Raw genomic sequence first — 14,877 nt, forward strand, 5'->3', positions numbered from 1 at the left:
TATATATATATAAATCCATACATACATATATATGTATATAGTATATATGAATTATCTATATATATATATATATATATTTATCACATATATAATATATATATAATATATATGTATATACACTATACATATATATATACAATATATATAGATATGTATATCTATGTATGATATGTATGATATAATATGTATGTATGTATGATATATATGATATATTTATATTATATATATTAATTGATATAATTTTATTATAATTATATTATAAGTATAAAAGATTATTTATATTTATAATATATAATAATATATAAAATATTATAAAATCATCTATTAAAATTTATTATATTATATATATATTAATATATATCATCATATATGTAATATAATAAATAAAAATATTTTTAATTATATATATATTATATCTATATAATTATATATATATATATATATCATTATATAATCTATATATATATATATATATTATAATATTATATATTATATTATCTATATATAAGATATTCTATTTATATATATTATTGTATCTATTTTTATATATAAGATTATATATCTTTTTATCATATTAATATATTGTTCAAAATGTTTTCATTCTTTATATATAGTATATCTTATAATTATATATATTCTATAGATATATTTATTAATAAAATATTAATATATCATATATATTATATATATATATATATTTTAATTAATTATATAGATATATAATGTTCATATTATTTTTAATATTATTATTAATTATATTATTTATTATATATTTAATATTATATATAATTTTATATATAAAATATTATTGTTGTGTGTGTGTGTGTAGATTATTATTATATTATATTATTATATATTATATATATATTATTACTTAACATAATAACATAATATTTATAATATTTTTAAATAAAACTTATTAATCATAATATAAATTATGATTATATATATATATTTTATATACAATTTATATTAATATTATATTGGTATAAAAATTTATATATTATTAAAATATAATATATATTTTTGTAAAACATATATATATATATCTATATATATTATAAATACATATATTATATATATAAAATTATATATATAATAAAAATATATATATAATATATAATATATATTTATTATATTTAAAATATATGTATATATTTATATACAGTAATATAATATATATTAATATTATTCTTATAAAAAATATAATTATTAATAATATTATATAAAATTATTAGATCGTTTATTTAATATATATTAAATCTATAATATAATATTATATATATAATTCTAATATATATAATATTTGATTTTGTACATTCAATATAACATATATTTTACAAAAATATTATTAAAACCTATATTATAATATTTATATATTAATTTTATTATTTATATAATTTTTTATATTTAAATATATATATATAATTCTTATATAAATCTATTTTATATATTTATATTTTATATATCTATATATTGATAGATAGAAATATAATTAGAAATATATTATTATATATATTTATACATAATATGATAATTATATATATTAACATAAATATATCATATATATGATTTTTTATATAATATAATTATATTATACATATATCTATAATACATTTATTTATAATATAATATATATCTATATATATATCTATATATCTTTCTATATAATATTTTTTTATTTTATATACATCTATCCATTTCTTATATATATTATAATAATACTAATATATTATATAATATATTATATATTTTATATATATAATATATATTTATTATTATATATTATCTATATGGTCGCTTCCCGCCACTCCATGATGTTCACTTGTGCCCTTTCACATTATTTGTATGAACAATCTGTCTCATTTTTAAAAGTCTTCTAGTTGGAAGAACATAGACAAAGATTATAACCATACATTAAAACTAATATTTGATGAACCAGATTGTAATATTATAAACAAAAATATGAACGGAAAATTCTTATAAAAAGGAGGTAAGTGTTGGATGAAGAGAGCTACCATATGCTATATGACTTGTTAGTAAGGTGTTATATCCACAAAGGTATCAAGGATAAAATGGAATACGCGCAGTATAAATCTCCAGTTTGTAGCCTTCAACTGTATTGGATTTTACACAATTAAAATACACAATTAAAATTATATATAACTACTGTTTTTAAAATTCCCCCTCTTTTTACCAAAGGTGTCTGAATTAAGTTCATAGCCTTTTGTCCTCAATTTTAATGCTATTTGTTGCCAAATCGTTTTTTCCCCAGTAGTATCAGATAGCTGGGGTTAATTCATTTTGAACGCTTCAATGAGCAGATATGCCCAAGCTATAAAGAAAAAAAGTAAATTAAATAGTTTTCAAGAGTTCATCACAGAAAGCAAAGACGAGGGAAAAATAACATTAGAACAAAATGATTGAAATGTGCATATACAAATACTATACTATACTTACATATTCCCGTAAACTAAACATTTTGTTGGTTCGACTCAGTAGTAGGTGTCTTTATTTTTGCCCAAACCAAATTAAATGTTTTTTTTTTTTTTTTTTTTTAAAAAAAAAAAATTTTTTTTTTTTTTTTTTTTTAAAAAAAAAAAAACCCAAAAACAAAATTTTTTTTTTTTTTTTTTTTTTTTTTTTTTTTTTTTTAAAAAAAAAAAAAACCCTTTTTAAACCAAAAAAAAAAATTTTTTTTGGAAAAAAAAAAAAAAAGGGTTCCTTTTTTTTTTGGGTTTTTTTTTTCCACGGAAAAAAAAACCCAAAAAGGAAATTTTTTTCCCCCCGCCCCCCGGGTTTTTTTTTTTTTTTTTTTTTTTTTTGGGGTGTTCCCCCCCCCCCCCCCCCCCCCCCCCCCCCCCCCCCCCCCCCCCCCCCCCCCCCCCCCCCCCCCCCCCCCCCCCCCCCCCCCCCCCCCCCTTTTTTTTTTTTTTTTTTTTTTTTTTTTTTTTTTTTTTTTTTTTTTTTTTTTTTTTTTTTTTTTTTTTTTTTTTTTTTTTTTTTTTTTTTTTTTTTTTTTTTTTTTTTTTTTTTTTTTTTTTTTTTTTTTTTTTTTTTTTTTTTTTTTTTTTTTTTTTTTTTTTTCCCCCCCTGGAAAAAATTAAAAGGAAAAGCCCCCCCCCCCCTTTGGGGGGACCCCCCTCCCTTCCTCAGGCGCCCCCACAATTTCACTAAGTTCGGGGTTTTTTCCATGTCGTTTCGTTTTCAAAAATCATCACCCCTCTGCGAGTTATACCCCGGATTCCCAACAAGAGCGATAACCCCATGGCGAACAGCTTAGGTCCAAGACCCTGCGAAAAAAGCTCCTTTCCTGGGGAATTTTTGCCCCCTGCCCCACTGGGTTTCATGGCGCTACTGGGGACCAACCCACCATGTTAGATTCGCCCCAGGTTTTCATAAAAAATCTTTTTTTTGGGGAAAAACCCCGATCACGGGTTTTAATTTCAAAAAATTCCCCCCAACCCTTTTTACTTTTAAAGATTGTATAGTATACAAAAACACATACGAAAAGGAAAAATAGGAATTTACCCACAAAAAAATTTGGAAAAACTCTGTCCCCCCTTGTCTCTCTTTTTCGCTCTTCTTCTCTGAAAGGGCACTTCCCCCACGCCCCTCCTTGGAGTAGCCCTTCCACTTTGTTGGGGAAGGTCCCTCATGGCCGCGCAGAGGCCCACTTCAGAGTTTCCAGAAAATCTCGGATTATAAGAAGAGGGTTTTGCCACAGGGGTTGGGGATCAGGCAACCGCCGACGTCCTTTCCGTCGAGATGGGGGAAGGGAAAAAACTCCGGGGCTCCCACTTGCATCCGCACCACTTCATACCCCACCCTCAAAATTTTTTCCCAGGCTTGTTGCCCTTTCTTTGCGACAGGTGATGATGATCTCCACGGACGGGCAAGCGTCAGCCCATAAAACCGGTACAAGCCCGTTAGGATCCCCCTTCGCATTTTGTAATCGCTTGGGGGTCCCCAAAGAAAATTGTACGAGGCACGTCCCATTTTCCGGTGTGCAATGCCTTTTGAAGGGGGGCCCATAAAAAATCCGGTAGCACCAGCGACAGGAGTCCAGTCCTCCATTCGAAAAAACAGATCCCGGACTCTAAAAACAAGCAGAACGGGCAAAAATTTTTGGTTTTAAAAAGACGGCGATTGGAACAGGTCGCAAAAAAATTTGGGGCCTGAACTATCCAACTGTATCCCTGGAAAAGGGAAAGGGGCCAGATACATCATCAGGTGCCCATGACCCCGTTGCCCGGACCTCCAAAATGCATGATTTGTTAGAACGTTTAACCCTCATTTGGGGGGGAAAAACAACAAGGTCCCCCTTTCCTGACAAGGTTTCGATGAATTTTCAGGAATATTTTTGGCATGAGGTCATTGACAGTTTCCCTGCTATGCCTCCTAGCCCCTCCCATAATCCCGTCCCGATTTTCTTAAACTCATGTAACATGGGTCTACCCCACACCCTTTAAACCCCAGTGTTCCAATGCTTATTAAAAACCTTAAGAGAACCCTTTCTCTTCTGGGTGATTCCCAATTTTCTGCTTCCCCCAAGACACTACAAGCAGAGTAAAGAAACCTCATCATGTGATGGGCCTGGTCGCAGTCTTTTCTGTGGACACTAATCATTAGCTGGTAAATTCTATGATTTTTTACAAATTCAGACTAAATTTCCCCACGCCCCCTAGCCCCGTTTTCCCTCCGTAATAAGCGCAAGATCTGCCCTTCCCCAATGATAGTTAAAAAAAACCCTTTTACCAAAGCAGTTGTTTGAATGGTCTTTTCTTTTGGTCTATTTTTCTCGTACAGCAGACCTTACAGAGGCCCTGGGTTGGGTTAGATTTTTGACCTATCACCCCCTCTGTTTTTTCCCCCCGTAAAACCAAACAATTTTTTTTCACCTAAAAACTCATTTGATTTAACCACTCTTCTAGCTCTTAGTGGCCTTTCCCCTTTTACGGGAAATTTAACTAATGAAGATGTTACAGGACTTTTACTTGGGGTATAAATCCCAACCCATTTTGGGCCCGCGTGTTCTGACTCCATCATGGCCCCCCCCACCCCATAATTATCTAAAAAAATTGAAGAAGAAATTCTACACCAAAAAAAAGAGGAACCTTTTCAATTCCACCTTTAAATTTTCCCACCTAAACGTTCTAAAAATTCCACAAAAAGCCTTTGGTCCAGGGTCACGCCCTCACGTCTTGGGCCCCTTTAAGAACTGCGCCCTGACCCCGCTAAATTTCCAGAAAGCCAGGCTTTCTTTAGTCCAAACCAAAACTTTATGCCAGTCAAACAAACCCGAACCCTCCCTGTACACTTCAAACATGCCCCAATTAGGGTAATCCCCCAAACCCCGGGGAACTTTTGAAACTCACGGGTTTCCCTCTTTTCATTCGTCCAAGCATCCGGGTCCTTTTGTTTTTTTGGGCCACCTTTAAATAGAAAAACCCCCACCTGTTTTTCAACCATTAATATATTAACCCCACCCCTTGGAATGTAAACCAAAGTGCGGGGACCTTCTCTCCCACCCCTATTTTTCCTATTTCCCTTGTCTCTTCCGACGGTCAGGTGTCCCTGCTTTTTTTCCAACCCTTTGCCATTTTGGGCCCCACGTCTTCCTCTTCTGGATACCCATGCAAGGATACCCCCCTATCAATTTTGTAAGCCTTTTCCCTGCGAAGACAGCTTCCTTTTCTTTACCTGTCAACGGCCCTTTTTGAAACTTTTTTGTCCGCTACCCTTTGAACCCCAACACCACCTCACGATTTTTTTCGAGAATCGAAGGGGCCAGAGTAAGGGGGGTTGCATTCTTACTAAACCCGGTTAATATGCCTAAATATTCCCCCACTCCCCCAAAACAGGGGAAGACCTTCCCCCTTGGGGCCCGTCCAGGCCCCCTTGATTCCCTCCTCGATATAAGCTGACATTTTTTAAGCCCCTTTTCCTACTGTTCATTTCCGACATAATCATCCAGATTTACCGGGAAACTTCCAGCAACCATAAACAAAAAGGCCACTGTGGATTCCTGTGCTTTAAAGCAAAAAAAGGAATCCCGATTTTTAATATAAGCGTATTGATCCCAGCTGGCGAGGCAACATTGAGCTCCAATTTTCTGGGTTTCCCAAACCATTTTCTAAAAATCTTTGTTAGAACCCCATTTAATCTTACTAGTGCCCTTTAATAGAATGATATGGATTTTTACCCGTTTTCATTTCCCAGTTGTTAAAAACAGTCTCAAAATAGTTCATTTAGGAACCCCCCTCCCCCTTCAGAGATAACCTGAGAAGGAGCCCCTTCTTTTAACAAAAATGCTAATGAATGCCCGTGTACCTCTGACGCCCCTTGTTCAAAAGGGGCTTTATTAGACATTTATCAGAGCGCCCACCACTGAAGAATACTTAGCCCTGTGAAGATGGAAGGGCCCACAAGATCCATGTGTACCCCTTGGAAAGGATATCACATCCAAAAAAAGTAGGAGGGCACCAGTACCTCCCATCCTGGCTGGCAACGAATGCAAACGCATAAAGGACTCTCCCCCTTCCCCTCTTTCCCGGAAAGAATGCAAATTTCCTAAGTGGACCAGGTTGCTAATACCCTCCATGGCCAAGAGGGGAAACTGTGTGCCACTGAACGCTGTATCCTAAAAACGGGGGGTACCCCACCTGCACATTTCATTTGATGGATTTTCCCTCACTTGTAAACAAGCCATCCGACGAAGTTGCCCACCCGCAGTGCCCCGGGGATTTTTTTTCATCCTATAAGATCTCGCCCTTCCCCTCAATGACCCTTTATCACCCCCAAAGGGGGGGGAACCTGAGTGCTCTCATTCCTCTACTGTCCATATCTGTAAAAACTTAAAAGGGTCAACTTCCTGGACGTGTCAGACTACGGGAATGAATACACCGCCCGAGTAATCCCCCCCACCAAAAAATTGTCTAAGGGTGGTTGGGCTCTCGAACCAGATAAGAAAAACCACCAAGAATTGTCCTTTAAACCGGGGAGATATGAAAACCGAACCCAAAATCGGCCACAGTCATCCCCCACCGGGCCAGAGATCCGATCCATCCCATTCTAAAACAAGTAAACTAGTGGTTTATGGCGCTATGAATTTCCACTGGATACCTGGATAAGAGCCGGGTTTTACCTTCAACCCAAACCAAACCAAAGCCTCCCTTAACAGTCGGAAATTTTAGTTCGGCTCCCCATGCGACGACTGAAAATGTAAAGGTCGCAATGCACTCCTCTCCCCTCTGAAAAGGCACCCCCTATTGCAAACTTGCTACATCGTCTTTTAGCAAAAATTTTCTTAAAAGTCTGGAAACCTGAGCACTATGTCCACCAACGCCCCTTTAAATTTCCAAAAAGGCAACAGATGGGAGTCCATAGCATTTTTTTTTAACTTGAGTCTTATCGCCTTTGGTTTAATTATAAACCCTAGAATGTTTGAATATCCCTTAAATAAAAATCCGGAAAATAATTTGAAACCCCCAAAAAAAGTCAAGCCCCGAAGTATAATGGGACAGGGGTATTCCCTCACTGCCTTTTTACCTTCCCGCGTGGTTCAACCCCTCAGCATATGACAGACCTGTTAATAAACCTCTTTCTGAAAGAAGGACATTTGAAAAACTTCAAAGACAAATTTGCCCCCCAAAGTCTTCGAAGAACATTTAAGATTCTGCAGGTTCCCCCAAATTTTCCCAAAACCAAATTACATCGAGGTACACAAACCTACCTCCCCATCAAAACCCAGTCACATTGTTTAAAAATGATGCGCTAAAAAGATAAAGGGGGCACCCTTTAATCCAAAGGGAGGGTCCTGAATCAAATGCCCAAAGGGGGCGAAACCAGTCACTCTCGGCTTTTATGGGTAAAAGGGATCGGGTGGACCCCTCCCTGAAAAAGGCAAGAAAAGAATTTCCCCCCTACAAAATCTATGAAGAATGGTATCAATTGGGGCAGAGGATTCTATCGCCCTTTTGATTTTCTCTAAGCACCCTGAAATCCAGAAAACCGAGACTGCCATTTCTTTTCCCGGAACAAGAGGATTATTGGGGGGTCCTGGAATTTTAAATTTAACCACTAGAACCATTCCTCCACCTGCCCTTTTTTCCTCTCTGTGTTTAGGCAATAGGATAGGGTTTTCTTGTAAATGGGGGTCCCTCACATCTAATTCATGGAAAAAATTGATATTTTTAAAAGGTTCCCCCCCCCCAAAAAAAATGCTTCATAAACTCTTACAGACCTACGATACGTTATGCTCCGAGAAAAATTAGGGAACTCTATCTACCGCTCTAAAAGTTTGTCTTCCCGCCCCCCCCTTCACGGAACAGAGCCTTACCCCTACAACCGACCAGTCTTTTCCGGGTAACATAAAAAACGGGGGCAATTTCCTCCGACGGGAAATTTCCCCCGTTCCCCCCCGGCATTCCCATTTCATTGGAAAAACAAAAACCACTTGACCACTTAAATTTTGGGTCGAACCCCCCCCCCCAAAAAAAAAAACCAACCAAAACCTTTCTAGGCCCAAACAACATTGTAATGTCTTCAGGTTTTACATTCCCCCCCCACATGAGAAGTAACCAAAAATGCCCCACGTACTCCCCCCAAATACCCTGATCCCCCCCGGAAAGACGGGAATTCCACAAAATTTGGTTTTCTCCGACGCGGCCCTTGACCCCTCTGCTGTCCCCCCACTACCCTTTAGTAAAGGGGCCAACCAAAACAGGTGTCCCGGAGCTCGGTGCCCCTAGTGGTCGCGGGCATCCCCCACAACCCCTAGTTGTGCCAAAAAAGGGGGGAAGATGATGAAGGGGTACGCAAACCTCTATTTCTTGGCCTTTAAAATGACCAAAAATGGAGCTTGGGGAATAGAAACTGGTGAGCATAGTGAAACCTACATCAGCATTTTGCCCGGGAAGCCCCGGGAACACAATAAAAAAAACTGTGTTAATAATTGTAGAACTAACTCCAATCAACTTAATCTCACCTCTTGAGCAAAGTTTTTGCACCCCATTTTCCCTTTAAACCCCAAGGGCCCCTGCAAACAAGATCAAGTTTTCCAAAAAAGAACTGGAATCAGGAACCTCTGTACCAAGATAAAGCAAACCTTCGGACCTCCCCAACCCTACGCCAGAGAGAAAAAGCCCTGACCCAAAGGCCGAAAAACCCGGGTGCCCTTTGATCCCCTATTTGAAATAGGATGTGAAAGGAGGGCTATAACCCTCCTGTCCTTAATCGTTTTTCCCTTTGGATATGGAGGAGGGGGGTCCCGTGACACCTCCGTCCCAACGAGGACACTCCCTTTTAAAATGACCAGGCTTCTTACAGTAATAACCAGGCCATTGCTGACCCCCCGGCACCCTTTTTTCCCCCAGCCGAATTTTGGCCCCCAGTCCCGACCTAACATTTCTCAAACCCCGCATGCATCCATGAAATGGTTTCCACCCACGGAATGCACACCTTTGCCCCTTTACTCTGCTTCAATTCTCTTAGCATCAATTTTGTGCCCTATCTTACAGAACTACCCCTTGGAATGATTGAGCCCCCAAACCCCGGGCGAGGTTTTGGCCTAACTTGTCCGGGGAGCCCCTTTGTCCCTAAAAATTTTTGGGGGTACCCCCCCACCCGCCCCGGCTTTCCCGGGGTAAAAAAATTTTTTCCCCCCCTTTTTGGGGCAGGAGCCCCACTACCTGGGAACAGTTGCCCCCTTTAAACTGGAAAGGGGGGTCCCTCGTCCCTTGTAAACCAGAGCCCAGGGGGCTCGCAGCCCAAATTCCCTGTCTTAGTAGCAGCAGGACTTTTTAAATCTCGGCTTCCACTTAGACACAAAAAAACCCCGGGAGCTCTAAGAAACTATATCCCCAGAACATGTTTAAACCCTGTCCTCGCTCTGCCTGCTCCCTGCAAAATTAACAGCGAAGCTTTTTTTTTACACCCTGAGGTTTCGAAGAAAGGAAGGGATAGAGGTGAAGGAGGGTGTAAAAATGATAGACTAAGTAGCCCTTAAGTGAGGACCCAAATCATCCTTTTTATTCTCTCCCCCCCAAATCCTCCAAGTCTGGAGCGGTTTTTCCCCCCCCAGTTTTCCACCGTAAATTGATTCTCCCCGAAAAATCCCCGGGCCTCCCCCATTTTGAGCGCTCTAGGATGCCAAACCATACCCCTTAAAATTAAGGCACATCCTTGTCCTTCGACTCCTCCCTCAAAAAAAGGGAATTTCCCTTGTCTCCTCCACGGGGATTCTTTTTTTTCTACCCCCCAAAACCATCAGATCCCTTTTAAAACCCCGCCTTGTTTCCCCCGGGTATATCTACTTTCCTTCTTTAGGATTCAAAAAAACAGCTGAATCGGTAACCCCCCGATCAAAAAGCCGTTCCTCCGATCCGAAATAGATCACCCCCCTGGGGGACTTTCCCCCGCAAAAATTTTAGGAGGCAACACTTCGACAGGTATAAAAGAATCCCCGAATACCTTCCCAGAATACTGGCAATTTCCGCTTACCCTTTTTCCCCCAATGCCGAAATTCCTTGGAAAGAGACTGGGCAAAAACCCTGCCCCCAAAAAAAACAGCCGCAAGATCTGCATTAAAAACTGTAAAACACCCTGTAATCCTTCCCCGTCCATGAAAAAGGAAGGGGAAAAAAAATAAGAGAGAAAGGGCCCCATGGCAAGCCCCTCCCCTAGCTGTCCCCGGATCACCCCGAGGAACCCCCACGTGCACTGGGACTGCCGTGACGTCCGGGGGCCACTGAGACCGCCCTGCCCGGCACCCCGGTTTCTCAGCAAACGCACGCACGTAACCCCAAAAAAACTGCCCCCGCCCGTCCCGGGCTGATCACCCCTCACCCGTCCTTTTTGGCCCCTCCTTACCCCTCTTGACACCCGATGCGGGCCCACAAGCTTCCTGTTTAACCGACCCGAAAAATTTCGATGGGGTTTTTTACGGGGGACGGGGCCGCGGCGTTTTTCGAAAACAAGTCCCGATGCACACCCCTTTCAGCACTTGGGGGTGAGAATGGGGGTAAGTATATTGAAGAAGCAGTGATTTTAACCCTAAATATTTCAAAACAAATAAGATAAATTTGTATATGAAATAATGATAAAAACAAGAATATATATAATTATAAAACAAAAAAACAACAATATAATGCCGCATAAAAAGCCACAAAATCGACGGAACCCCCACCAGGGAATAAGAAATATAACCCGGAAACAAGGAGGTTACATGAAACAATAAAAACATGATTAAAATAATTTCTAAACCCCCAAAAAAAAAAAAGTGCTAACCAAGGGGCACAACAACCGGGGAAATCACGCTGCCGCCAAAACGTTAGATACTCAAGTATTTACTAAAATGAAACAAATTCATAAGAATTTGTGAAAACATTTTCTTTTTATTTCCGTTTTTACCAGACTAATGTTTAAGATAGCATGCCACCACTCCTCTTGAAAGGAAGGGAAAACTTTTAGGACCATTCACCCCAAATAAGAAGAATGAATAACAATTAGCTAGATTACTCTACTTTATATTATATTCCCACGACATTTCTTTAACCTTACAAATTATATTAATATATATATTAAAATTTTATATATATATATATATGAAATACATTAATCCCTGGGGATACCACACCTGCTTTAACGAGCCACAATGTAAAAACCCTTACCAAATGGCAAGTCCTGGGTTTATCGCACAAAAAACCCGTCCGTATTCCTTGGGGTCTGTGGTATTTTACCCCCCGAGGCCCGCTTTTAGGGGTGGTCCCACAAATTTTACTATCGTTCGTGGTTTCCATGTGTTTCGTTTCAATACGACATTAAAACCTTATTATTTAATACATTATGAACTAATACCTTTTTCGAAACTACCATTACTATTCCACTACACAAATTATCAAATAATTAAAATTTTATTATCAAATGAAACAGTCAAAAAAAATTAAACCGATAAAGATGTGATGTAAAGAGGAAAATTTAAATCCCTTAAAAAAGGGTATTTATAAATAAAATGAAGAAAAAAGACTGCAGGGTTTAAATACCGTGGATAAACCGAAACCGAAAAAAAAAAACAAAAAAAAAATAAAAAAGATGATAAATATATTTTGTGGATTGGCTCCTACCCCAAATCCCGCCCCCTAGCCCCCCGGGGTAATGGAGCGGCCCGGGGGAGGGGGCCTCCAGTCCTCCCTTTTCCCCCAAAAAACCCACCGGCAAAGCAATAATATAGATGTTTCGGGGGGAGGGTGATGCCCCCTCACCCGAAGCAAGGGGGTGTGGGTCCCGGCAAATGTCGGGGGTAGGATTGGAAGAGGGGTTTCTCGTCCGGGCTGCGCCCCCGCGGCGAACCCCCATGAAGCTTTGGGGCAAAGCCCTCGGGAAAACCCCAAAAGGGCCCCACAGCCGCCGACCCCCCCTTTATTTGGGGGAGATCAGAGGGGCCACCCAAGGTTTAAACCAAGACGAGCTTTTTTCCGGGGGGGCGCTTTTGGGAAAATCCGGCCCTGCGGCAGGGATGAGAGTTACCCCTGCTATCGTGGGAATTTAATGGCTGCCCCCCCCCGAGGTGAGAAGAACCTGGTAACGGTCCCAACAGTGGGGGGTTACCCTACTACTGGGTTTGGGGCCACGCATGGCACCCCTCCAGGTTTACCCATCCATCCCAGCCAATTTTAGCCCCGGTGTTAGGGTCACCAAATTTTGAGCGAAAAAGAAGATGCTTTTGGTTTTATGTCTCTTATTTTTGGGTTATGCCCTACTGCTGTATGAAAATTTATGTGAAAAAGGCATTTACCCAAAAAATCGCATCTGTGGGAGACAATTTCTCTGGCGAGAATTCGCATTTTCGGGCGACTTAAACGGTATCCGGGCTGTGAAAAACCCAGCTGGCTAGGGGGAGCTGTCACCTCCATGGCTCGGAGCTGATCCCAGCAGCGGGTAGCCTCCCTTTCCCGGGCTTTTGCTGGTCCCGAAAATGAAGAAACTGGCTCCAGTACCAGGTCCAAACCCCCTTTGCTGGGGCATGGTAAAACGATCGGGCATGGAAGGAAAACGACACACTATTTAGTACATGATGGAGGTCCTCCGAATGCAGGGGTTTTCCAGATGCCCAAAAATTTTTTCAATGACCTTTGACGGTTTTGGCTTTCCCTTGGGTCCACTTCAAAAATCCCCATGCCCCAGGGCCCCCCTAAGGGTTTCACCTGGACTACTAAGGGAGGAGGAGGGCCGTGGTTCACCAGGCAGTCCCCTGCCATTTACAGAACTCGACAACCTAATGGACCATTGCTCTGTGGACTCTTCAAGCGCTAACACTCTAAGAACCCCGGGAAAAACTGGGTGTACGCCCCCGGGGGAAGGCGAATTCCCTCTCCTGGGGACATTTGAGGCCAAAGCATGTCACAGGCCGGCTGAAAGATAACAAGGGCGCGCGTTTTCATTGGGGTTAGGGCTCGGAACTGTGAGAAGGGGCAAAGGAAAAGTTCATTGGAAAAATTGCTGAGGAGGATGAAGGCCATTTCTTGGTAAACGACCTTTTGCCCCCGCTACGAAGCCCCCAGAAACTAAAAAAAGCCCTCCCACAGATGCGGTGGGGGGTTGGGACATTCAGTCTGTTGGGGTTTTGTGAATGTTGGGTTGAGTATTTTTTAGCAGTTGTAAAATAGACCCTTAAAATTAGCGGTGCAACGATGTACGTAGCTGGCCAACCCACCCATCCGCGAGGAACCCCTACCTAACAAGGTAGGAGGCATATTCCAAGCTAAAGAGGGGAAACTGCAGTAATAGTGGTATCCCTGTGAAAATGCAAAAGTTGGTGTAAACCTATGGTCGGGGCCTGCATACAGCCGACTGCCTCGGGAGTCTGGTACATTCCCCGAATGAGGGGCGTGGTGTCCCCCTGAAGGGGAAAGGGGATCTTGGGAATTTTTCAATACTGTGGCATTACACTGCTCACAATCAGGCAAAGTTCTCGCCCCCCTTTTTTTCTGAAAAAGACCCCCCAAACCCCCTACGAGGACAGAGACCGGGGGCAGGTTTGGGTTTTCTCCTGCCAGTCCACAAAAGACCCAAAATAGACTTCGAGTAATTGTGAACGCCGCGTAGTTTTGGCGGGTTTGCTCGCAATCTAATTGACCCAAGAAGGCGTTGACTCGGGAACGGGGAACGCTATGGGCATCCCCGAAATCAGGGGAAATTTTGACACAGAATTGCCTAATAGCAACCTTTTATGGTATAAAATGTTTTTAAATGGGTGGGGGGGTATGTGAACTTTCCCTGTAATTTAGGGGTGAGGCAAAGGGTGGTCCAGGCGGATAATGGGCAGAGCTACTAGCCCCCAAAAAAGTGTGGAGCAACATAGGCAAAATCAAGGGCTCAGACTTTGACTTTGCCCCGATGTTTCTATCCCATCTGGCCTTTGGGGCACTTTTGGGGGGTTCTTTATGATTTTTCAATTTGGGGAAGCCTAGGCAAAGGTCTCCTGGACCAAGCCAAATCAGGATTTTTGGGGCCTGTTTGGGGAACCCGTTCATTCGATCGAGTTGCGGCAAGGAGTGGTAGTCCCTACTCTGGGCGTAGACCAAGAGTCAAAAAAGGATTGGTCGGCAAAGAAGCCATGAACTCGTAACAAGGCATTTTGGGAGAGTCATACCTATCAAAGGGCCAACTGCATGTCTTCAAGGCCTTGATACGCCCGTTTTGTCTGTAGAAAAACGAAAAACCCGGCAATCCGGTCTTGGAGTCTGTCCCGAGCCTTTTGAAAAGTCCTTTGCCGGATCATGGGATACCTTTACAGGATAGTTCCAACCAGCGTTACACCATGAGACCCTTTCAGGGACCTGTTTTTGCATAACCGGGGTCGCCAACTCAGGGGAT

Source organism: Penaeus monodon, unplaced genomic scaffold, assembly GCF_015228065.2.
Source record: "Penaeus monodon isolate SGIC_2016 unplaced genomic scaffold, NSTDA_Pmon_1 PmonScaffold_45, whole genome shotgun sequence".
Taxonomy (NCBI): Eukaryota; Metazoa; Arthropoda; class Malacostraca; order Decapoda; family Penaeidae; genus Penaeus; species Penaeus monodon.